Raw genomic sequence first — 27,403 nt, 5'->3', positions numbered from 1 at the left:
ATAACACTGGAGAATATGTACCTGCCCAATAAAAAGCAAAATCATGCATTGAAGAAAATATTACACAAACTAAAAACATTTCAAGAAGGCATATTGATAGTGGAAGGTGACATCAATATATCCCTCGATGGAGACCTAGACTCCACCGCAAAATCAAAACTACATCTAGCTCAAACACGAAAGCAGGTCAATAACACACTTTACGAAGCCCAATTATATGACACCTGGAGAGCTCTTCACCCCACACGCAAAGACTACTCCTTTTTCTCCCCACCTACTGGAACATATTCCCGTATTGATACTATCCTTCTCCAGCACAGGTTTTTATCCCTGATCACATCAGCTACATATGGTCTGATTATATGGTCAGACCATGCACCCATGAAATTGGTTTTGTCAATTCCATCCTTGCCAAATCCAACATCTCAATGGAAGCTCAATGATCTGATTCTAAATAACACAGAAACCATCACACAGATCTGAAACACAGTCACTACTTACTTCAAAGAGAACACGCAACCAGACACATCACCGGCCCTAATCTGGGAAGCCCACAAAGCGGTAATAAGGGGAGAACTGATCTGAATTGCCGCATCCCTTAAACGTAAGAGAGCTAAAAATCACCCAATTAACCCGAGAGTTGAAAATCCTCGAAAGTAACCATCAGCGAGGTCCAACAAGCTTAGAAGACTATAAAACACTACTAACAAAACTATCGGACTCACCACAACTCTACAACTACACGCTAAACGTAAAATGTCACTAAGAAAACACACATACTATATGAAAGGGGGGAAGGCAGGTAAACTTCTAGCACAGACTCTCCGACAAAGTAAACAATCCACTTTCATCACAGAAATTAAACAGGAAAATGGCACCTCAACAAGACAAATGCCAGACATCATAAAAGCATTCCACAAATTCTACACAAATTTATACAACCTCAAACAAATGCAACCTTCCTCCGACGACATCCTGGACTTCCTTAGACCTAGGATTAAAAACACTCTCCCAACAAATGAAATAGACTTCCTCGATGAACCAATCACAATAGAAGAGTTCAAAAACACAGTCAAATCACTTCCAACGGGTAAAAGTCCTGGACCTGATGGATATACAGGCAAATATTACAAGATACTCTCCCAATCACTTGCCCAACATTTCACTGCAGCATTCAACACACGAAAACTTTCGACATCTATACTCAACTCAGCATTGGAAGCTAACATCACTCTAATACCGAAACCAGGTAAAGATCCCCTAATTATGTGGGAGTTATAGACCAATTTCACTAATCAATATTGACTTGAAAATTCTGACAAAAATTTTAGCCACTAGACTAAAACCCTTCCTACCACATCTCATCCACCAAGACCAAACGGGTTTTGTCCCAGGTAGGGAAGCTAAACATAATACAACGAAAATAGTGAACCTCATTCACTGGGCGCAAAAGTACAAAATACACAGTACCCTATTAGCCATAGACGCTGAAAAAGCATTTGATAGGGTAAATTAGGAATTGCTTACACACATGATGAGACACTTAGGTTTGGGCCACATTGGCAAGAATGGTTTACTGCCATCTACTCGGGGCCCATGGCACATCTTCGTATCAATGGACAATTATCCCACCCAGTAAAAATCACAAATGGAATGAGACAGGGATGCCCCCTCTCTTTTATTCATTCTAATTCTCAAACCATTTCTACAAGGTGTTAGAGACAACTCAAACATTCAAGGATTTCAAATTGACGGTCAAGAATATAAGGTCACTGCATTTACGGACGATCTTTTATTTACTATCTCCGACCCACTTACCACAATACCAAATATTTTATTAGAAATGGAAATATATAGTAAAGTATCCAACTTCCAGGCCAATCTAACCAAATGCGAGTTAATGTCCATACATTTCTCCACCTCCATACACAACAAACTTCATGAGAAATTTAATTTGGTCCAATAACCACCCACGACTAGCCCACACAACTTTAATCAAAGGTAGAGACAAGGGGGGTCTGAACCTCCCAGACATCGAATCATACCACAAGGCAACCCACCTTACTAGAATCTATGAATGGAATCATGCTAACCCGTCACAACACTGGGTACTATTAGAAAATGCATTCTCCGCGATTCCCTTGAAAGTACGCCCGTGGCTACTGTCCACTCAAACCCAACGACAACACCATCTAGATACTCACCCAACAATTAAGACTACACTTCAGGTGTGGCATAAATTGACCAGAACATCGAATATTGCCCCCCACCCCTCCCCTCTCTACCCTCTTACACATAACCCTAATTTCCAAAGAGAGCAATCAGGGAAAACGTATGACGTTTATCACGCTGGCAAAGTCCTACAACTGAAAGACATGGTTGAGAATAACAAAATAAAAAGCCTGCACCAACTGATACCCAACGCGGTCCCAACGGGCAACCAACGACTACATTACGACCAATTAGTACATATTATTAAAGGCAGTAACCTTCTACAAAAGGAAATGCGACCCTTAACCAATTTTGAGCAATTATGCTCAGACCACACACTCTCGAAAAAGATTCTCTCCAACATGTATAAAGTAATTAGAGAAACACGAGACCCAGACTTACCAAACTGCACTGGGAAATGGGCAGAGGAACTACAAATAGACATCTCACAAAAAGACTGGTGCTCCATCTTCCAGACAGCACACAAATCATCCACCTCTATCATAGCCCAAGAAAGCAACTATAAACGCATCACACTTTGGCACTACACCCCAGCAAAGATTCAAAAAATACATAACACGGTCTCACAGAACTGCTGGAGATGCCAACACGAGACAGCACATCATGCCCATATATGGTGGCAATGCCCGACATTAGCAAAATATTGGAATAGAATTCACGCCATGACCCAAATGCTTACTAACAGCACATTTCCTTTCACACCACAACACTACCTATTCTTATTACCTCCGCCAGGCATATGAAGAGAAAAAGCTACCCTATTCAGACATCTAGCCATGGCAGCCGCACAACTAATACCCAAGTACTGGAAACAAACACAGATTCCTTCTATTAGAGAGTGGATAGGGAGAGTAGAAGACATAAAGCAGATGGAAGAAATGACTTACGCAAAAGCAAAGAACTACCAGTCCTTCTCTAAGATTTGGGAACCTTGGGTAAACTTCCTGAATCCCCCCCTGTCCCTCCCCCCCCCCCCCCCGCCCGTCTCTCCCCTTTAACTAATAACGTGGAATTTGGACTAGTCCACTTACACTACATCGGAACCGGAACTGCTGCAGTAAACCCAGATAGCAACTCCATTGCAACTACGCTCTTGCCGAGGAGTCAATGGACTCAACCAATTTTACTAGAAACAATCAACGTACAATCAACCCAGATTCAGCTCAAGTATAGAGTGCCCCTAGACGCCAGTGGGCCAGCAAAATGAAACCTATTTAGATACATTAATTATAGTGAAAAGTCCAAACTTAGAGATGCCACCAAACCACACTTACTTATGACTAGACAAGTTGGAAGTTGTCTCTGCCGAGAATTGATTGTTCTCCTTTTAACTATGCCATTTTACATTTTGTACTTGTGGCACTAGGCTACATACGAAGCTATGCAAACTACTGGAATCATATGCATTTTTTAAATGTAAACACTACGCAGTTTTTGAAATGTAAACACTATGTTAATCTCACTTGTTTAATATGTTAATATGTAAAATATTTGTTACTACACTTGGTATACTGTGCTATATACAACAGTCATGCAAACGAAAGAGAAACTATGTAATTCCGTAATGTCACATTTGTATATGTTACACCTTTTGGAAACTAAAAAAAAAAAAAACTTAAATATAAAAAAAAAGAATTTGTTTAACTTTGAATTTGTTTAGAGAAAAACAATAAATTTCTCAAGACTAAAGACATATTTAATAAAAATGAAACCAAAATATGGGTCAATCCAACTATAGGGAAATAAAAAGTAACATAGTGCAACTCTGTTTGGTATATATATAATAGTGATATGTGCCAAATGGATCACTCACACTTTTTCTGTAAAAACAGGGCGTATCAAAACTCCTTGTTGTTCTCAGGTATTTCTCTGATTTCAAAATTATTCAATCTCATTTATGTAGAAAAAATATAAGAAGAAAAGACATCCAGAATGAAAAAATGGAAAGGCTTGTGCAAAGTACAAAAAGCATCCACATAGGTAAGGATCAATCAGCATAAAATAAAACTGCCCACAATGTGTCCAACGCATTTCTTCCCACTTCAAGGACTTCCTCAGGGACCTTGCATCAGTGTGGCAGGTATAACAATGAATAAAAACATTCCCCCTCCCTCTTAAATACACCCCACAATCAATGAGTAACGTCCGTTCATAGGTTCCACCGATGAAATTCAGCTGCTCGCAATCGGAATGCGATCACTTCCTGGTTCCGGGTATATGACGTCATCACTTTCCGTTGCGTGCGTTTGTCATGCGTTCCAATTGCGTTCCATGGGTTTTTTTCTTATTTTTTTCGGTGGATCTTTATTACTTGTGTTTCACAATCGGTCCATCAAAGTGGGACCGTTCGAAATCGATATGTTATGTATAGTATAAGCATGGAGAGGGGAATGAAAACACATTTTAAAAAAATATATATGAATACTTTACACATTTTTCCTTTCTATTAATTGTGTGACTCTATACATAAAGCTATGCAATATAAAGTTCTTGCAAGCAACCACACATAGAACTATGAAGAGCAATTATCTTATTATTTAAAGAGGTATAATTGATATATTTCAGACATTTAATTTGTTATGATGTAAATGAATGTTTTTTTGGTCTGTATAAATAAAGTTGTTTTATCTATAACCATGATTATATGTTAGTTTGTTGGTTCTTTCTTTTTTATGTTCCTTTTCTTATATATATATATATATATATGTGTGTGTGTGTGTGATTGCAAGAAGGAACTCTTTACATTAAAAAGAAGGACTGGAGAAAGAAAAATTACAATAGGTATATGGAAATAAATATTCAATGCGAAGAATTCCCCACACCATAGAGATACAAATAAAAAAATAAAATAAAAAAATAAATGAAATAAAATGAAAATAGTCTGACGTATGACGTGAACACGTTGACGTCGGGAGGCGGGTCCGTTATGCCTGCGAACGAGGAGTAACTGAGAGCGGAACGACTCCCCCCCTCCTCCAACTACCCAGAAGATTGCTGAATGTCGACTGCCCCCCTTCCTAGATGGAGACAACGCCATATCGGCGCAAAAGGGGAGGTCGAAGACCGAGCGAAAGTGGGGACGAGCGGTTACAAGAGGATAGGATATTTCCTCGTTAGGCTGTGAAAACGCCATACCGGTAAAGCTGGGGTGTCTGAAGAGCGAGTGGAAGTCCGGACGAGTGGGATAATATACTGTAAGGCGAAAGTACACCGCAAAGCAAAGCAGTCTCCTGGTCTGTATTGGAGTCAAAGGCTGTGAAAACAAAGGAGAGCAGGTACAAAGGGGGTGTGAAGGGGCTACGTATTGTAAGAGAGGTGGGGGTGAGGGAGAGAAGGAGGCACAAAAAAGAAAGAGTGAAAATCGGCAGTGGGGCTCAAGGGTTGCTAAGGAGCGGTAATATAATTAATTAAGACCGCGGAAAGCTGGCAAAACCAAGGTTTCACTTAAATCCTTTAAATAACAGCTCTGGAGGTCAAACTCTGAGTAACCTGAAATAAGAAAAAGAGAAGAATTAGCAGGAAAAAAAAAGAGAGAAGAAAAAAAGGGAATCCTACCCTCCCCCTACCCCCCTCCCCCCCCCATCTTATTTAAACACCTCTTCCTAAATCAGAGCTATAAGAAAAGAGAGAAAGGGAAAAAAAAAAAAACAAGAAGGCTAACAATGGCAACAAAAAAAGCCCAGGAGAATAAGAAGAAAAAAGAAAAAAAAGAATCACAGCAGGATAAAAGACTATCTGGATATTTTACACCGTCACAACAGAAATTACAGAATAGCCAAGAGAATACAGAAGAGAACCAGGAATTAAACTACAGTCTCTCTAAAGACACTCAAATGATGATCCCCATAACAGAAGATATTCTGACCAAAAACTTAGATAAATTTTACAGAGCAATAGGGGAAGACATGGCGACAAATACGAGAGAAATAAAGCAAGAAGTTAAAACGATCCAGACTAAACTAGCCGAAATAGAGGGTAATCTTGATAATTTGGTTAAGGAGTATAAAGTTTGTAAAGAAGAAATTACAGGACTGACAAATAAAATAGGGATCTTGGAAGCTAAAATTGGGGAACTAGAAGACAGGTCCAGAAGGGCAAAATTCAGAATAAGGAACATTCCGGAAGAAATCTTCAAGGATAACTTGGAAAGTTTCCTGCAAGAATTTTAAAAAAATCTAATCCCGGATGGAGATCCACATGAGTATCTAATAGATCGATTACATCGTCTCCCAAGACCTCGGCATGTCCCAGAGACTTTCACTAGAGATGTAATGGTGAAATTCCACATGTTTCAAACGAAAGAGAAAATTATGACGGCAATGAGGAATAAACCAGTAACGGAAGAAAAATTCAAGAATCTAACTATATTTCAAGACCTCTCCTTTTCGACCAGGCTGTGGCGCAGAAGCTTCAAAGAGTTACTACCCATCCTGAGACAAAAAATATATAAGCTATAGATGGGGTTTCCCCTCGACACTGAGGGTGTTTTGGAATGGGAAAGTAGAATCTTTTGACTCTAAAGCAGCATTGAATAGCTGGATGGAGAAAAACAAAGATATTTAACGTTATTAAAAAAACGCTCTAGTCTAACACTAGGTGGTATGGGGGGGGGTGGAGGAAGGGGAAATAGAGGAAGGTGGTTGTGTTAACATATATAATGAAAACACTCTTTAGGTGACTTTTTTTTTTCAGAAAGTGGTGGTAATAAGAATTTGAACACTTAAGTATAAAAAGTATACTAATGGGTTAATACAGGATTAAGGACACTATTGGCACTGAGATGAATTAGAAAAAAAGGATATAATACAAGCAGCAAATCATAATGTAAAAGCTAGCTGGAACACTTCAACGAAGTAACACAAATGTTTTTTTTTTTTAGTTTTATTCCCTTTTTTATAGAAAGAGGTGGTAATAAGAATTTAGTATTTAAGCACAAAACATACTAAATTGTTAAAGGTCATTATTGGCACTGAGGTTAATTAGAACAAGAGGATATTATCTAAGCAGCAAAGCTGGTTGGAACACTTTGATGAAGTAACATGATCGGGTTTTTTTTTTTTTTTTTTTTTAATAATAAAGGCACTAGGATACAAGTGATATAGATAATTAAGAGGAATAAGGAATAATACCTTAATGATTAACAACAGGAAGAGGTGGTAAAATATTAATAATAAGCACATAAATTATAGATTTATAGAAGAAATGATTTAGCACAGGATTAATACTACTATTGGTAGCTGACTATCTCGTAAAAAAGGATTTTCTCACAGTTAAATGTTTAAAAGGGATAAACGAGCACTTGATTAGAAGATTAGTAAGCAAATCACAATTTAATTAAGACATCATTTTAATAACTGAAAGGGCAGTCAATTAGAAATATCAGTAAGTTATTCACAAAGTAACAGCTACCGTGAATCCACTGAAAATGTAACAGGAATTAGTATTACTATAATTTTTTATTTTTTTTTCTTATGTCACTAAGGTTAACACTTCTTAAGCGTCTCTCCTCGCTAGGGGCATAAGATCCCGGCCAAGTGTCCAGTTCGAGACACAACAACCGATAGGGTGATTGGGATTACCTCACCCATCGAGAGAATGGCTCTCCCTCTTGGGTATATTCCAGGAGACGAGAGGCCATTTCTTCCAATCTGGTATTTAATCAGAAAGGAAGGGTATGAATGGTATGTAGAGGTAAATGTTGTTTTGGTAATGTATATGACGACGGGCGTACTGGGGTGGTTCTACGGGGACCATGGTTAAAATGGTATCTGTCAACACTCAGGGTCTAAATTCTCAAAATAAAAAAGCATTAGTATATAATTTCCTTATTAAACATAGAGTGGATGTAGGGTTCTTCCAAGAGACTCAATGGAGGCTGGACGACAAAGTAAAGTGGGGGGGAGAGAGATACCCAATTCTGTTTCAGGCCTCCCTTAAAGATAGAAAAAAAAGAGGATTGGCTATAATAGTAGCCAATTCAGTGAAATTTGAATTATTATATCAGTATGCAGACAGAGAAGGTAGATTTTTAATTCTTATTGTCACGGCAAGGGTGCATAATTTAGTATTACATTATGAAATATTATCCTTTAATGCCATTTGTGTAGTAAATGGCCCAAAAGGATGCTATTGCTGAGGTCAACAGGGGTTACATCTTTTGAAGCTGGGACCCCCACAGAGGTTGGATGACAGAAGGGGAAGTGTGGATGGCATAGCAAGGTTGAAAGGGTTTTACTAATATGGATGTGAAGCAATCAAGGCTCTGCAAGGTGTGAGGTTCTACACTTGGGAAAAGTCTGAATGTCTCTTCATCCATTTGGCCTGTACCATTAAGTGCTGAGTAAAACTTTGAAATGTAAATGCAATTTTAGCTTTGCTCCAGTATCATACCCAAAGGAAGGACAAAAACATTCATATTTACCCCACAGAATAATAATAAAGCCTAATTTTTATTATATTTGGAAGGGGACAAGCCCAATCTTTTAATTAAGCCTAAACATGAGTTGCACAACTTAAACCGTGTGGCAGGAATTGTGATGTCTGTCCTATTGGATCGCAGGTGGGGCGTGCAACATGTCTGTGGAATGGGAAAACAATAACAAATTCATAGAGGCAATTATTATTTCTGTGGAAGGTACAGTAGAGGAGATAAAACCAAAAAGTTTATATTTGGCTTGCTGTTTCTGGAACAAAGGAGGTGGTCACTTGGAATCACTATAGGTACGCCCCTGGGTGGGGTGTGATAATTCCACAGGGTATATCTCCTGTAATCCTGAAGGGTGGTGTGTACTTGCTCGGGGCCAAGATCTAATTTTGAGTGAGTCACCATCATCCTTCCTTGCCAGAGACCCCCTGGACAGAAGTTGTACTTTGAAAAACCTAAGTGAGTAATTAGGACTTCTGTATTTTATCCTTTTTGTTTTTATCTGTTATTGGTGTAAATAATTTGTTTACCATATATTTGTATATGCACTGTGACTATTTTTGCTCATAATAAACATTCATTTATTAAGTTCTACCTTTGTCTGGTTAAGAATCACTTTACCTGAAGAGACTAGTTAGTATTTTTGTAATTACATAGATATTGTGCTAAGTCATATTTGGTGGGTTTTATTGTTGATTTACCTGGGGGACCAAGGCACCCCATTTATAAATTGTCTTGGTGGTGGCAGCGTTAAGATAGTAATAGTTATATTATTATGTTTAAGTGTGGGTGGTGTAAAAAGGGGGATTTTGTCATTATTTCCGGTCTAGTGCAGACAAATAGTGTACTTTAACCCTTTCACCACCACAACTACGTCACGCACACTCTTGGAGTAGGGTGCGTTCGTGACACTTATATGTAAAATAAATGAAGTCAAATATACCCTGGTTAATATATATCTCCCAAATATATATCCGGCGGTCTCATTGAGAGAGATACTGGAGTTGGTGGAATCAGTAAAAATGGGAGTGTTTCTGATGGCAGGTGATTATAACTGTGTGTTGGACCCAGTTGTGGATAAGAGACTCAGTCACAATCGAGGGGTGAATAATTCGGTGGTTAAAGTAGCAAAAACTCTCAGTAAATTACTGAATGAATTTGATCTCTTAGATTTGTGGAGAATCTCTTGTCCAGAGAGACGGGGTTACACCTTCTTCTCCAGAGTGCATTATTCATATTCTCGGATTGATATGGTCTGGGGAAGTGCAATGGCTGTGGAGAACTTGGTGAAGATCGATATCAGAGATAACACATGGTCAGATCATAATTTTAACATATGGACCATGAAAGATCAATGGAAAATTAAAAACAATATGACATGGAGACTAAATGATTATTTACTATACAATGAAACAAATCTAGAAAACATGAGATTACAGATAGAAAGCTACTTCGCATTAAATGCACCGAATGAAACATCCCATCCCAATAATTGGTGTTCGTTTAAAGCCACTATTAGAGGGTACCTAATAAGTCTAGAAGCACATTTCAAAAAATCTAAGAGAGCTGATCTAATTAATTTATATAACAAACTGGAGAAATTATCAAATGAAAATAAGATTAAATCCTCAAGAATAAACTCTCTGGAGATTGCGAAGACTCAAAGTCAAGTTAATCAAATTATCATAGAGAAAAATCTGGAAAATCTGGGCAAACTGAAGTTAAAAGTATACAGTACAGGCAATAGAGCAAACACATTGCTATCTAAGAAATTAAGAGAAAAAAGAGCATCTAATAGAATAATAAAAATAAAGAAGAATGAGACAGTGTATAACTCACCAAAAGACATCGGAAATTGCTTTAACTCGTACTATAGTGAATTGTATTCCCTAACTACAAAAAATAAGGATATTAAAAAATACTTTGAGGATATAAGAGTGCCGGAATTATCAGATAGTCAAAAAAACGACCTTAATTCCCTGATAACGGCCCAAGAGGTGGAGGAGGTTATTAAAAAGTTGGACAGGAATAAAACTCCTGGCCCAGACGGCTTCTCTAATTTATTTTATAAAACCTTCGGAGATAAGCTCATACAACAACTAGTAAATCTATTTAACAATATTGTAAAAAGAGGCTACTTCCCAAAGGAAATGTTAAGAGCTAACATACTCCCAATCTTGAAGCAGGATAAAAACCCAGAGGTGGTCGAAAACTATAGGCCGATCTCCCTCATAAACACAGATGTAAAGATATTCTCAGCAATAATAGCCAATAGAATGAAAAGGTGCTTAGTTAATATAATAGATCCCGACCAAATAGGGTTTGTCCCGGATAGAATTTCCTCAGACAATACCAGGTGCATAGTGGACATCATAGATTTAGCTAATAGAACAAGAACTCCTCTGTCAATAGTTACTGTAGATGCAGAAAAAGCTTTTGACAGGGTAGATCGGGAATTTATGAGCAAATCCTTGCTGAAATTTGGTTTTAAGGGGTGGATTCACCGGGCAATAATGTCATTATACTCTGGCCCTTCGGCGAGGACAGTGTGTCCTAATATTTGTGCCGACTGGTTTGACCTTCACAACGGAACGAGACAGGGCTGCCCACTATCACCAATTCTGTACATTATAACTATGGAGATATTGGCGATTAAGATTAGATCAAATCACTTAATTAGAGGTATAAGTACTAAACAAAGAGAACTGAAGTTAAAACTCTATGCAGATTACTTGATTTTGACTCTTACTAATTCTGTCATATCTATCAATGCCTTTATGGAGACGGTAAAAGGATATAGTGAAATCTCCAATTATAAACTTAATGAAAGTAAAACCACCATTTTGGATATTAACTTGGATAATAGAAGTAACAATTATATAAAGGATAACTATAACTTCAACTGGGCGAGAACAAGTACCCCATATCTGGGTATCCTGTTAACAAGGGAAGCTTCGGAATTAATGCAGACCAATTTTCTTAAAATTTTCAGAGACATGTCAAAAGCACTGAATAAATGGAAAAAAGTCGAAATTTCGTGGTGGGGGAGAATGAACCTCATTAATTTGTATCTCCTGTCTAAATGGGCATACTTATTTAGAATGCTTCCCTTAATAACACCTAGGCCATGGTTAGATATGATTCAAAATTCACTCAATAAATTTATATGGAAGAACAGAAGGCCTAGAATTAATAAAACACTGCTGTCTCAAAAGATAAAAGATGGAGGCCTGGGCTTTCCAAATATTATGGACATCCATCTAGCGCACAAGTTTTTCCATATATATAGAACCCAACTAGACAGTGCAAAGGATGAAGGCTGGTATATCTTAGAAAGTGAGATCTGCCAAGTAAAAAATCTCAGTTCTATATTATGGTATAGACCAACAGAAATAAAAAATCGGAACCTTAGACAATCCAATATATGTATCAGCTCAATATTAGACATATGGAAAGCAATAAGGAAAAAAGGTAATATTGAGACCAAAATCCCACAAAATCTTAAAGTGGAATTACTCCCATATTATATCTAGGATTTAAATATTAGTAGCTGGATCCAAAAAGGCATAACGCAAATAGATCAAATGCTTGTCAATGGTAAAATAAAACCTTTCCAACAACTGATAACAGAATATCAGTTGGCAACTAGGGAACTTTTCACATATTTGAGAATAAAAAACCATTTAAAGCAAAATATTATGAGTAATCCCTCAAGAGGGATAAAACTGATATGCTCACTCCTGAATAGTAAAAAAGTGGGGAAGGTATCTTCCATTGCAAAGCATGCAATACTGCAAATGGAGGCTCCTCGTAGGATCAAAGCATGTCAAAAATGGGAGAATGAGCTAAATATTACAATAGATAGGGAAAAATGGTGTGCAGTACTGCCAAAAGCCTGTAAAATTATCTATTGTTTGAATGTATTAGAAACATTATTTAAAGTTATCAATAGATGGTATCTTGTGCCAACAAGAGTAGTTAATATGTATAGCTCAAGCTCACCAGTTTGTTGGAGATGTAAAAAAAACATAGGCTCCTTTTTGCATATCTGGTGGGAGTGCGAGATAGTCGTCAATATATGGCAGGAAGCATTCGCAAAGCTTGAAAATTTAATAAGTAAACCTATTCCTAAATTTCCTGAGAATGCCTTACTACCCTTAAATATTGAAGTATTACAGCAGAAAGAACTGGTTATATATATCCACTTTATGATTGTGGTTAAGATTACTATAGCACGAAATTGGAAGAACCCACTAGCTTTTTCTTTTGACAAGCTGATGTTACAAGTAATCTTACAGTTGACAATGGAATCTCAATTAGAAAAGTCACAAGGGGGTTTCCCAAAGAAAAAAGCATACAATGCTTATTGGTTAGACAAACTAAACTGAGAAGGGAAAGTGGACCCTGAGTGAAGACCCCGCAGGAAACTGTTGGGTCGTAACCGTTATCTCTGCGGTAGGTTTCAAACTGCTCATAGAACAGTGTGGAAAATACAGAGAGCTCCCCCAGATATCCCCGTCGTTATGGATATGTCGAAAATGTTTGTAGATCCCATGATGTTCGTTGAGAGTAGAGAAGCTAATGCGAACACTCTGGGATGTATGTCATTATATGTATGTAATGTTCATATGGTTGTTTATGTAATATTTGTCTTGTCTTTGTTATATGATAAAACAATAAATAAAAAAAATAAATAACAAAAATAAATAAATAAAAAGAATAAAATAAAAACAGCTTGCAAAATCTTTGGACCTCTTGTCTGCAGTCTTTTAAAAAAAAAAAAAAAAAGAGAAAAACTACAAAATGATAGCAGTAATTAGGTTTGCCCCTGAGTGATATCGAGGTCACACCGGCTGAATAAAGGGGTGGACAACCGGTAAAGGACCCTGGTGTGAGCAGATCTCCCTCTGCTCTCCATTCGGCATGTAAGTTGATGTAATGTATGTATATGTATTTATTGTACTTTTTTCGACTAAATCTCGAAGATTATGTTTTATGTAATCAAGCACAATGAATGTTCTTGTTTTTGTATGCAAAGAAAGAAACCAATTATAATGATAATAAAAATTATATAAAAAAAAAATGAAATAAAAAATAAAATATAAAAAAGGCAAAATTGGAACAGGCGAGTGATGTCTAACCATAATAAACTGATTCTAATCCAAAAAACACCATAAATCAATGTCTACATTGAGTCCCCTTGGTTGTAGGGTTTTAAGTCAAGGGGACTCAATTTAGACATTGATTTATGGTGTTTTTTGGATTAAAATCAGTTTATTATGGTTAGACATCACTCGCCTGTTCCAATTTTGCCTTTTTTATATTTTATTTTTTATTTCATTTATTTTTTTATTTGTATCTCTATGGTGTGGGGAATTCTTTGCATTGAATATTTATTTCCATATACCTATTGTAATTTTTCTTTCTCCAGTCCTTCTTTTTAATGTAAAGAGTTCCTTCTTGCAATCACACACACACACACACACACACACACATATATATGAAAAAGAACATAAAAAATAAAGAAACAAAAAACTAACATATAATCATGGTTATAGATAAAACAACTTTATTTATACAGACAAAAAAAAACATTTATTTACATCATAACAAATTAAATGTCTGAAATATATCAATTATACCTCTTTAAATAATAAGATAATTGCTCTTCATAGTTCTATGTGTGGTTGCTTGCAAGAACTTTATATTGCATATCTTTATGTATAGAGTCACACAATTAATAGAAAGGGAAAATGTGTAAAGTATTCATATATATTTTTTTTAAATGTGTTTTCATTCCCCTCTCCATGCTTATACTATACATAACATATCGATTTCAAACGGTCCCACTTTGATGGACCGATTGTGAAACACAAGTAATAAAGATCCACCGAAAAAAATAAGAAAAAAAAACATGGAACGCAATTGGAACGCACGACGGACGCACGCAACGGAACGTGATGATGTCATATACCCGGAACCAGGAAGTGATCGCATTCCGATTGCGAGCAGCTGAATTTCATCGGTGGAACATATGAACGGACGTTACTCATTGATTGTGGGGTGTATGTAAGAGGGAGGGAGGGGGAATGTTTTTATTCATTGTTATACCTGCCACACTGCTGCAAGGTCCCTGAGGAAGTCCCTGAAGTGGGAAGAAACGCGTTGGACACATTGTGGGCAGTTTTATTTTATGCTGATTGATCCTTACCTATGTGTAAGTAATAAATGCTTTTTGTACTTTGCACAAGCCTTTCTATTTTTTCATTCTGGATGTCTTTTCTTCTTATATTTTTTCTACATAAATGAGATTGAATAATTTTGAAATCAGAGAAATACCTGAGAACAACAAGGAGTTTTGATACGCCCTGTTTTTACAGAAAAAGTGTGAGTGATCCATTTGGCACATATCACTATTATATATATACCAAACAGAGTTGCACTATGTTACTTTTTATTTCCCTGTAGTTGGATTGACCCATATTTTGGTTTCATGTTTATATGGAAGATTTGAGGAGATCTTCGGGTTAAAATCTACTATTTAGAGGAAAGTCTTTTTTATTTATGTATAACACCTGGTGTTATGTCACATTGGTGAGATTGTATTATCACTAAGCTATATAGTGAAAGAGTTTTGTATTTTGCTCTATATTTAATAAAAAGACAGTAAGCACTAAGTAACGACTAAATGTCATGTATTAATACAAATAAATGGGGATCAGACACCAATGCATACTAGTTTAAAATGGTCTAAAGACCTAAATATGAGTTTAAGAGTCCAATACACGGTATAACTATTATATTATAGAAGTATATTATAAATTGATGAATCAATGGTATTATGTGCCTGTGAAATTAGCTAAAACATATCCAATTGTCCAAATACATACTGGAGATGCAGTAAAGAGAAGGGGACTCTCTTACTAGTTTGGTGGTACTGTGGGGGGTATCAGAGACCCATGGGACTGGTCTTTTAAACAGAACCTAATATTAAATTAAAGATTCAAGAAAAATAGCTATTCAACACCTAAATTGGCCCAGCATGTCAAACAAAGCATTTTTTTTATATTCTGGGACATTTTTTTTGCTAGCTACTCATTTTTTTGCAGAAACAAAACTATTGATTGATTGCGAGAAACTGGAAAGAAATAATGATTTACAATTGGGGTAAACTAAGAACCAAATATTGTACCCAATAAAAATTGAAAAAATGTTAAATCCAAATACGGGAAAACAGGGTGAGATGATAGAATAATGGCTTAAAAAAAATGAAACCCAGATTGATATTTAATATTCACATCAGGAACATGCCTCACCATCTACAAGAAATAACAAAGGTTAATTAAAATATCTAATGTATATCACAGAGAAGACTTGTGTGGAAAACTTGTGTATTATGTTTTTTATGTTTAGTTGTCATGATGATTATAGAACTATGATGAAACTGAATATTTAAGTTGGATGCTAACTTCTGTAACTTATTGATGGCTATGTCTGTGTTGTGTAATTTAAAAAAATAAAAAATAAATGCATAATAAATATCTATCAAGCAAAAAAATATATGTTTATTGTTTCACACAAAACTCACTCCAATTTGTTCACATATTTTTGTTTGCTTTGTGGGTACCACACATTTGGTTTTTATTTGGTGAAATACATTAGTACGTAGCAGCTAATCTACAGAAATAATTCACTTCAATATAGAATTATAAGTTTGCAATAATTAAAAGAACACTACAGGGTCAGGAACACAAACATGTATGCCTGACCCTATAGTGTTAAAACCACAATTTTAGATGACTTGTCCCTTGTTAACCCCTTTTAAAGTTAATACAACTTGCCTTATTTCCAGCGCCACACGGGTCTGATCCGCCTCCTTGCTGACATCATCAGAAATTATGATATCCCCTAGGGAAATTATTGGATTGGCTGAAATCAGTAAGGAGGTGGGATGGAGTCGGGGCTAAACACTGGCTTGGTCAATCAGCACTTCCTCATAGAGATGCATTGAGTCAATGCATTCTCTGTGAGGAAAATTAAGCGTCTCCATGCAGAGCGTGAAGACGCTGAATGGTAGTAGCCATTTGAGGAGTCCCTAAGGGGCAATGTAAACACTGCCATTCCTCTGAAAAGACATTGTTTACATGAAAATGCCTGCATGGAATGATTAATCTTACCAGTTCAACTACAGTAAGCTGTAGTTTTCCTGGTGACTATAGTGTTCCTTTAAGTGCCAGGCACGACTGTTTTAAAATATAATTATTGTGTTGCAGTTTCAGAAATCTTCTCTGATCTCATAATGTTTCATAGCTTGGTGAGGCAGCACCTTATTTACCTATTATTCCCTGATGTATAACATGTTTTGCTAGAATTACATTTTTTGTCTTGCTTACTTAGTACAGCTCTATGGAAAGTGTTATCACTATATCAATAATGTTAAATATAATTTGTAACCTTGAGTTGAATGCTCTTGTTTATACCACACTTTCAATTATCTGGACACTTTTCTACTTTAATCATACAGTTAATGATTTATTTGTTTTACTTTTAAAGTACTTTCATCTTTTTTTATCAGACAATTAGATGCACTATAACCTTTGTATATTTTTATTGACATACCTCACTGTTGCTAAATCCTGGAGTCACAAATTATCATTTTAAATTTGTACAATAATTATATTTCTATTTTAGTCAAACCAAACCATATTTTTTCATAAAGTTAGTTAACACCGAGAGTGGGACTTGGCAAACTTCATCCCATTAAAAATGAATGTTAAAATTGAAAAACACATAATCATTAAGTAAAATATGACACACTTATTGTACTGTACATGGATGAAAGGGCAAATGAAGTAATAGAGCTTTAAGTTTCACTCTGTCAATAATATCACAATTAGTCCTACATTTACGTACAGAGTCTTCTGCAATTTTTCATCTCAAGTTATGAATTGCCAAGGGCAAAAGTAACTGCAGGGCATAATGGTTTACTGTAGTATTTGGCATCTGATAAAGTAGTTTTGAAATTCAGTAGTATGTGGGGCAATAACAATACATCAATTCCTGATTTTAACAAAAGCAATCCATTTTTTGTTTTTTTTTCTCATAATCACTGCATCCATCCTTTTTTCAAGGAAAACATTTGGTATTTCACAAATCATAGCTCCAGAGGTTTGGTAAGTTTAGACAATTTGTTAACAGTCTTTATAAGAATCCTTCATTTCTGAGAATGTTTTGAGATTTTTGTTCTATTAAAATTGCAAGGAAACCTCAATAAGCCATAGTTGTCCACAGGCATCTGGTCAAATAAGGAAGGCACTATTTCCATTTGTTACATGAGAAAGCACAAGATAGATATATTTCCTTTAGCCACCATATTTGAAGATGGGAGGAAATGGTGCAATGATTCACCTCCAGCCCAAAAGCATGAGAGGACAGAAAACCTCTGCAGAGAATTGTGGAAGCACAACATCCATAGCAGGGTCAGAACATATAACAGCTCAGCTGGTTCAGGTTAGCTACATATGGTGGGAGTGGTGACCTACTCACGAACAATATATTTATCTTTATTCAAGAAGGTATCTTTGGTAATATCAGAGCTGATTTCCCTTCTTTGACTAGACATAACTGTTATTAAAGTGGTAGAATTTTTTGACTCATGAAGTAGATGATACCACCGCACCTTTTGACTTTCTGAAAAGAGGAGAATAGAAAACATCTCAGTTATCAGCTAGCTGTGAACATATCATGTTATCATAACTAGTATCAATCCATTTAAAATGTTTTATTCCACAGTGTTCTACCTTTACATATTGGTTATATAAGATCTACAGCTCGTATTGCTTAATTATTTGGAACGTCTATGTTAACAGTACTACTCTACATTAAAGCAGAAAAGGATACCAAACCACTAAAAATACATAAAACAGCAAACCTACTAAAAATAGTGTGCCCTCTGAAACACCAAAACAATCATATACCAAAAGGAAATAAGTAGGAATGCAAAACAGGTGAAATTTTCACTTCTAAGGTGTAAATAAAAATTATATACAACCTTATTGGATGATATCTACAGAAAAATATAAAAATTGCACATAGTGTGATAAAAATATAATTGTGAAGACACGCAGGATGAATATATAAAACTCACAGGATATCGTGAATATCAGGCCCATCATCCTTAGTCAGAAAGTGGTCTTCAGGATAATTTAGGAAGAGTCTTCTTTAACAAAAAAGGTCCAGGTAAAACAGCATATAATTGAAGATTATGCTAGCGTTAGTGTACTTATAATCTTAATTTTAGTAATGACAGGAGGCGAGTATTTTGCATTAACTCTCTTTACTAACTCACATAGCAGTAAAGAAAAGGTGAAAACATTAACCAATCAAAAGAAAGTAGGAGGTATAGTATTCACAGTAATGAGGCTCCTCCCCCTCTTTCGAGAGCGACATCAAATACAATAAAAGTTTTAAAAGAGAACGGATAAAGTCTTGCAACATGCACCAACGGGTGACTTTTCAAATACGAAGTCCTAGGGTGATCCAAACATGCACCAACAGATGACTTGTCCAATTGCGAAGTCCCGGTTTCTGAAGGAAGGTCCAAACATGTCCATCCTGAGTGTAAGCAGTAATGTCTTGAGGTTATGCTGAAAGAGAGTGTGGAAGAGGTTAGGAACCGGTCTGGCAACTGTTTGCAGTAATGTAATAAACCCAGCACAAACTCTAACGAAATGTACCTAGTCTAAGTATGACAACCAACAGTAACGAAGCTGTAGTTAAATAAGGTACACGTATTATATATACCAGGTAGTACACGTCTTATATATACCAGGTAGAAAAATATGAAGAAAAATATAGAGTATAGGTATACTTACATGAGATTTCATCCCTCGAGGGTGCGGAGGGTGGGAAAATACTCGCCTCCTGTCATTACTAAAATTAAGATTATAAGTACACTAACGCTAGCATAATCTTCAATTTTACCACATGACAGGAGGCTTCATATTTTGCATTTTTAACGCTGATGAAGGAGAGACGTGGCTGCCCCCGAGTTTGGGCGGAAATAGAAGGTCCGAAAGGTCGCTTCGCGTGACCAATCCGCGGCTCGTAGGATGTCTGTCAGTGATGCTCCCGCGGAGAAAGCCGACGAGGCCGCCGCTCCGCGAACTGAGTGGGCACCGAAGGTGTCTTCTACACCTGCTAGAGACAGGATCCATCGAACCCATCTGGCGAGGGTGGTAGTAGAGACGGGAACGTGAGGTCTAACATAAGACACCAATAGTTGTCCCGACGATGAAACCCGAAGGAGGGAAGTGACCTGGACATAACGACGCAGAGCAGAGACCACGCAAAGCAGCGGTTCGGTAGGAAAAAAGGGGTAGAAAACCGACGATGAGTCCGATTTAGTACGACGAGACACTTGGAAGGTAACTCCCTCTGGGGAGACCGAAAAGGCGTCGACGTCGAAAGCCCGCACGTCCGAAACTCTGCGGAACGATACCAGACAAAGTAGGAGTGTTAGTTTGGCCGACAGTTGTCGGAGTGAGAGTCTGTCATTATCTGGCCAGTCTCGCAGAAACTGTAGGACGACTTCCACGTCCCATAACCGAGTGTACTTGGGCCTGGGGGGCCTTTGAAGTCTGATGCCCCTGAGGAGGCGGCATACCAGAGGGTGTTTCCCGACGGGTGAACCCAGGACCGGAACGTGAGCCGCTGAGATCGCGGAGCGCACGACGTTGAGGGATCGGTAAGACCTGCCCGCGGAGTATAGGTGGGAGAGAAAATTCAAGATGGCCGTTACAGGTGCCGTAAAGGGATCAAAGTTCCGTTCACTGCACCAAGTGGACCAGGAATTCCATGCTGCGAGATAGCATCGTCTGGTTCCTGGTGCCCACGAATCCCATAAGAGGTCTCTAGCTGTCTGCGATAAGTCCTCGGTCTGCCAGGCACCCCTGAAAGAGTCCAGGCTACTAGAGAGAGGCGGTCTTCCAGAATGAGAGGATGGGGGTTCCCTCTCGGGTCTGTGAGGAGTGTCCGGTAGGACGGTATGAGGAGAGGGTCCCTGTAGGATGAAGCTAGAAGGTCCGGGAACCATGGTTGGCTCGGCCATAGGGGAGTGATGAGGAGCAGAGACCCGCGTTGCGTCTTTAAGTATTGTATCGTCCTTGCCACCATGGCAAATGGGGGAAAGGCGTAAGCGCCCCTGGGTGGCCATGGTTGGAGAAAGGCGTCTACTGCTTTGCTCTCCGGGTCTGGTAGCCAGCTGAAGTACTCGTCCGTCTGCCTGTTGTTCCGAGATGCGAAGAGGTCCAGGTGGAGGGGGCCTCTCCTGACCAAGAGGCGATGGAAGATTGTAGGATCCAGTCTCCAGTCGCTGCTGTCCCGCCAATGGCGAGAGAACCAGTCCGCTGTCAGGTTCGTTTCGCCCGGGAGATATTCTGCCATGAGGGAGATTTTCCGGGGAAGGCAAAACTCGAATATTTCTTACGTAATCTCTGAAAGGAGTCTGGACCGGGCCCCTCCTAGTCTGTTGATGTAACGGACCGCTGACACATTGTCCATCCGGAGGAGGATGCAGCAGTTGGTCCGGTTTCTCGCTAGGCTGCGAATTGCAAACGACCCCGCTAGAAGTTCTAGGCAGTTGATGTGAAGTTTGAGTTCTTGGGAGGTCCAAGTGCCTCCCGTCGAACTGCCTTCGCAGGTGGCGCCCCATCCCCAGAGGCTGGCGTCTGATTCCAGGACCATGTCGGGCGTGTTTCCGAAGATGGCTCGGCCATTCCACGCTTCCATGCTGTCCAGCCACCATCCCAGTTCTTCTTTGACTTCCTCCGTCACCGGAACCGTTTGGTCGTACGAGGGGTTCTGGCGGAGAAAGGAAGCCTTCAAGCGCTGCATCGCTCTGTAGTGGAGTGGACCCGGGAATATCGCCTGGATGGATGCGGATAGCAAGCCCACGATCCGAGCCAGGTTGCGGAGTGGAATGGAGTGGCTGCGAATGGCTCTGCGTATTTCCTTCTTGATGGCTGTGATCTTTGAGGTTGGGAGCCGTAGAGTGCTGGTCTTGGAATCTATCTCGAAGCCCAGGAATTGTATCTTCTGGGCTGGGGATACTTCCGATTTTTGAAAGTTCACCACGAAACCTAGGGACGTGAGGAGTCGGGTGGTATATTGTGTGTGTTGCGTTAGACTGTACCTGTCTGAGGAAAACAGTAGCAGGTCGTCCAGGTAAATAATGCACCGAATTCCTTGAGTGCGTAGTCGAGACACTACTGGCTTCAGGAGTTTGGTGAAGCACCACGGTGCTGAGCTGAGGCCGAAGGGGAGGCATGTAAACTGCCAGGGGCGGCCTTGCCATCGGAATCTGAGGAACTGTCGGCAGGATGTGTGGACGGGTACCGATAGGTAGGCGTCCTTGAGGTCCAGTCTTGTGAACCAGTCCCCTTCTTGGAGCAGATCTCTTAGGAGATGGATGCCTTCCATCTTGAAATGTCTGTATGTTACGAAAGCATTGAGCTTCCTTAGGTTTATAACCGGCCGTAAGTCTCCAGATTTCTTTTTCACTAGGAAAATGTTGCTGAAGAAGCCGTTTTGGTCGTGAGCGGGTTCTATCGCTCCTTTGGCCCTGAGTTCCCGTAGTTCGCCATCGATTAGAAGGCGATCTTCTTTGGAGCACTGAATGGGGTACGGAGGGGCGGTCTGGGACGGGGTTTCCACAAAATCTATGATGTAGCCTTGGACCGTCTGGAGGATCCATGCGTCCGTGGAGATGGCTGTCCAGTTCTGAAAAGACAGAGCGATACGACCTGCAGTATACGGGGTTAGTGGACATTGAGGCATAATGATGCTTACCTGTGGGGAAGCGTGCTCTGCCACGGCTACGAGGTCCTCTGCCTCTGTCTGCTCCACGGGTGTAGGAGAAGGGCTGCCTGAAACCCACTTCCGGGTAGAAGGGTTGGGGTCTGTGTGAGCGGGGGCCAGAGGGCCAAAAACGGCTGGCTGCTCGGCCCCTGTAGCGGCCAGCCCGTCCAAAAACACCCCGATTGGGGTAGCCCCTGAATACTCGCTTCATTGAAGTTTGAGCCTTATTGAGCGAGGTGAAAATGTTTACGTGCTTATTAAGCTCTTTGAGGAAGGCTTCCCCAAACAATTTGCCCTGTGCAAGCGGTCCCAACTCCTTGGTGCCCAATTCCACCAGCTTTCCGTCAATACGGAGCAGCGCTGCTTTTCGCCTCTCAGAGGAGAGGGCTACGTTGGTGTTGCCAACAAAACAAAAGCACCTCTGTGCCCATTCTCTTATATCGTGTGCCCACTCTTTAACCATACTGGCATCAAATTCGTCAGCCCTTGTAAAAGCATCGTCCGCCAAAAACATGATGCGGGAAAGTGGGCCAATAGAGTCTAGGAGTTTGTCTTGAACTCCGTGAAAGCCCTTCTCCACTCCTCTCCTGGGGTCGCGGCCACCCCTAGACATGAATGTGTTCATGACCTGGTCGAATTCGGGGGTTTGGGCCACGTTGTCGGGAAGGGAAGGGCGAGGGCATTCCGAACGTAGTCGGTTGCGCACCGTTTTGTCCAGGGGTTTGCGGAGCCAACGGTGCATAAATTTGGAAAGATGGTCGGGGGGGTCCAGTCCCCCGAACGCGGGTGCCGTATGTTGCGGGGGTCGAATAGACGTTGCCCCGTGGGGTCCAGAATGGCTTCCCCTTCTTCTTGGCCCGGTGTGGGGTCGTCCGGCAGTTGGATGTCGTCCAAAAAGGTGCCTTTTAGGAGACCCGTATGGGATCCCGAGTCGTTATCTGGATCGGAATCTGCGGCCTGCCACTCATCTAACACAGCCATGGAGCGTGTTTGTTCTTCCCCCTCGTCCGAGGAGTAATGGGCGGGGGTGGGTGGTGCTGGCCTGTGGCGTTTGGCAGGTGCCTTGCCTTTGCCCAGGTTATCATTCCTTTCCTTGCCCTTCCAGTGGCGTTTGCTGGGCCGAGAGTCGGCCTGGGCATGGGATTCTGAAGCCTCAGAATCATAGTCATGGGCTTGGGCTGTTGTGACTTTTTTAGTCTGATCGGCAGTCGCCGTCATAACCCTGGATAATGCTTTCTCCATAGAGGCGGAGATGGCTTCCGCAATCATGGTTTGGAAGTCTGCAGGGTTTTGAGGTGTATCCATGGTAATAGGAGTTGGGCCGCTGTAATAGCTTGAGGCACAGAAAATGTTGGGCTAGGGGTCTGTCCCAGTTAGTGATAAAAAGGAGGGGGGTACCTGCAGTACCCAGTTAACCCCAGCAGGGTAGGTATAGGTATATATATGTAAACCGTGAAAGGTAAAAAAGGCAAAACCCCAGCAGGGTGAGTATGACAATTCTGGCAGTAAAAAGCACCAGTTTCCCCAGCAGGGAATATTGGGATTTTCTTCTGGGCCACACCCAGGTATAAATGCTCAAATATATATAGGTGGCACGAAATCCACCTGATAGCAGCGGTATTAAATATAGGGCTTCACCCTGTAAGTGTGCAAAAGCACCAGTAGGCAGTAAGTATTTTCGATTATGGGGCCACACCCCAAGCACAGGTAAATAATTTGACTGACCTGGGGACCCCTGCCTGGTTGTGTCCGGTTACTGTGTGTACGGGCGCCGGAATGAGGAGACCGCAATGCTCCCAAGATGGCGGCCGTGGATCTCGCGAGGCGCGAGATCCAAGATGGCCGCCGGAGGAGCGGGAAAAACGGTTTCCCGCCGTGCGGCTACAGTGAAAACGGCTGTGAAGCCGTGTGGAGGAAAAGGGGGGGTTGGAGGGTGAGCGTTACCCTCAGGGAAGTGAGAGACAGTCGGTCCGACGGCGGAGAAGCCGGCGGACCGAGAGGTGAAGAAAAGAAGAGAGACCCTGTGAAGAAAACAGGGAGGGGGAAAAGACTCCCCCAAGAGCGAAACCCCAAGGGGGCAGATGAAATAAAGGTAGAAAACAACAATAGTAGCAAATATAAAACTACATATATAAGATAAAATACAGTATAATATAAAAATTACATATACAATAGTGAAAAAAGGGAAGAGCCAAAAACTCTGACCTGTCTGCTGATGGAGCAGTAAAGAAAGAGGGGGAGGAGCCTCATTACTGTGAATACTATACCTCCTACTTTCTTTTGATTGGTTAATGTTTTCACCTTTTCTTTACTGCTATGTGAGTTAGTAAAGAGAGTTAATGCAAAATATGAAGCCTCCTGTCATGTGGTAAAATTCACTTTACAGTGGTATTACAAGCATAGCAAGCAAATCCCCCAGTGGTGTAATCCAACGCGTTTCGTCTGCAGGACTTCTTCAGGGATTATGATTTTGCTTCTCCAGGAGTCTTCATTTAAATATGCCGCCAGAAGAACGAAATGTAATCCACCTGTGTCAAAAATCCGTCGCGTGCGTGTCAAGCTGGAACGCAATGCGAACGTCCGGCGTCACTTCCGGTTCCGGTTTGGCAGTAAAATATTCTATGCGTTCCATACTGGAACGCAAAAAACGGACACCAAGCTCCCAAGCAAAAAACTAGACCAGCATAGAATATATCGAAATGTCCCATAGTGAAGGGGCATAAATCTAAACTCCAACACTGGTATAGTTATAGGAATAAAACTTAAAGATATCAAAAATATCAAAAATATATCCACTTATAAAAAATATATAATAATAAATAGAAATAATGATAATAATAATGAACAAAAATAAAAAAAATAAAAAAATTAATTATAAAAATAAAAATACAAAGTATAAACCACGATCATCATGGGACATCTCTTCCATAGATTTTACATATGAATATAGTCTCTAACAATAATTCTAAGTGCCTTAGTTAATGATCTTATAATATTATTTAACATACAGGCATAGAAAAGGAGAATAAAAAGTGTATATAATCTGCATAGTAATCCAATATACTTATTGTACTCAAAAGATTACAGAAATTATATTGATTCTTGCTCCATACATTTCTGAAACTTAAAAAACAAAGATTAAAATCACAAATAAACCCACTCTCATAAAAATTAGGAAAAGAAGAACTAGGAAGGACCAGAGAGGAAAACTCCAAAAATGGAAAGGATAGAGAAGAGTCTATTTGTATATCCCTAAAGAATATTTATATATATATATATATATATATATATATATATATATATATATATATATATATGTCAAATTAGTCCTGTGAGATCTATATCCATATTTAGACCCTGTTTAAGGGTACCTAGGTTATAGATCCACTGTGCTTCTTTCTTATTCAGTAGTGTGGATCTATTTCCTCCTCTCCAATTCTTATCCGCTCTGTCTATCCCAATCGCCATGAAATTATACCAAGAAAAAGACGGACATGTATTACAGTGGTTGGGAACACTGTGTTCCGTTTTGTTGGTACGGATATTATAAAAATGCTCTGCCAGCCTAGTGTGTAATTTTCGTGTTGTTCGTCCTACATATTGGGCGCCACAGCCACATTGTAGGAGGTAAATAACAAACATAGTGGAGCATTGAATGAACTTTTTGATTTCGTACTTTTTGTTGGTATAAGTGCCAGTAAAATCATGTGTTGTTCTTTTATGGAATCTGCAAGTGGAACATTTTCCACAACTGTAGAACCCTTTTAGATCAAACAAATGAGTATCCACTTTTTTAGTATGTAGTAAGCTGGGTGCTAACTGATTTTTTTAAGTTTTCTGCCTTTTTATATATCACTATAGGTTTTTCTGGGATAACCTTTCCTAGTACATCATCTTTCTTCAAAATATGCGTTTTTTCAAGATGTTTTAAATTTTTTTAGCCTGGGAATTAAACCTGGTGATAAAGGGATATTCAAATCTATTATTAGTTCTACTTTTTTGAGTACCATCTTGGTTTTTTAGTAACAATTGTCTTTCTAGACTTTTTATTTGTTCCTCATCCTGATTCATTTTATTCAGATCATAACCTTTTTCATGATATCTTTTTTTAATAATTTAATTTTGCTCCTCAAATGTTAATAAATCTGTACAATTATGTCTTAGGCGCATCATTTGTCCTTTAGGGACATTTGTGAGCCACGGACTGTGATGTAAACTAGATTTATTAATCGCTGTATTGCAGTCTGTACTTTTAAAAAAGGTTTTACTTTTTGGTTGTCCTCCTTCAACATAAAGAGTGAGATCCAGAAAGTCAATGTGTGTAGAATGTATAACTGATGTAAAATGTAAATTATAATCGTTACAATTAATATTATTTATGAAGGATACAAGTCCCTCTGTCTGACCTTCCCACATAATGAGGACATCGTCTATGTAGCGTCGCCATAGGACCAGACCGCCCCCGACCGCCTCATCCATCGTGATCATCCTAGTCTCCCAATTGGACACGTAAAGATTGGCAAAGCTCGGGGCGAATCTCGTCCCCATGGCGACGCCACATAGCTGTAAAAAGAAAGTAGAATCGAACCAAAAATAGTTCTTGGTTAATACAAAATTGATACAGTCAATCAAAAAGTCTATTTGGCATGTATTTAATTGCTGTTTGGAAACTAGAATCTCTTTGATAGCTTCCAACCCCTTACAATGAGGAATACTCGTATGTAAAGAGGATACATCCACTGTAGCCATAATATAAGTGGATTTCCATTTTATTTTTTGGAGGTCATGTAATATATGTCGTGTCCTTAATATATGATGGAACCATTTGTACATAAGGCTGTAGGAAAAAATCAACATATTCAGATAAGCTGGAAGATAAAGAATCAATCC

Source organism: Pelobates fuscus, chromosome 5, assembly GCF_036172605.1.
Source record: "Pelobates fuscus isolate aPelFus1 chromosome 5, aPelFus1.pri, whole genome shotgun sequence".
In the NCBI taxonomy this organism is placed as follows: Eukaryota; Metazoa; Chordata; class Amphibia; order Anura; family Pelobatidae; genus Pelobates; species Pelobates fuscus.
Note: the sequence above shows the minus strand (reverse complement) of the source record.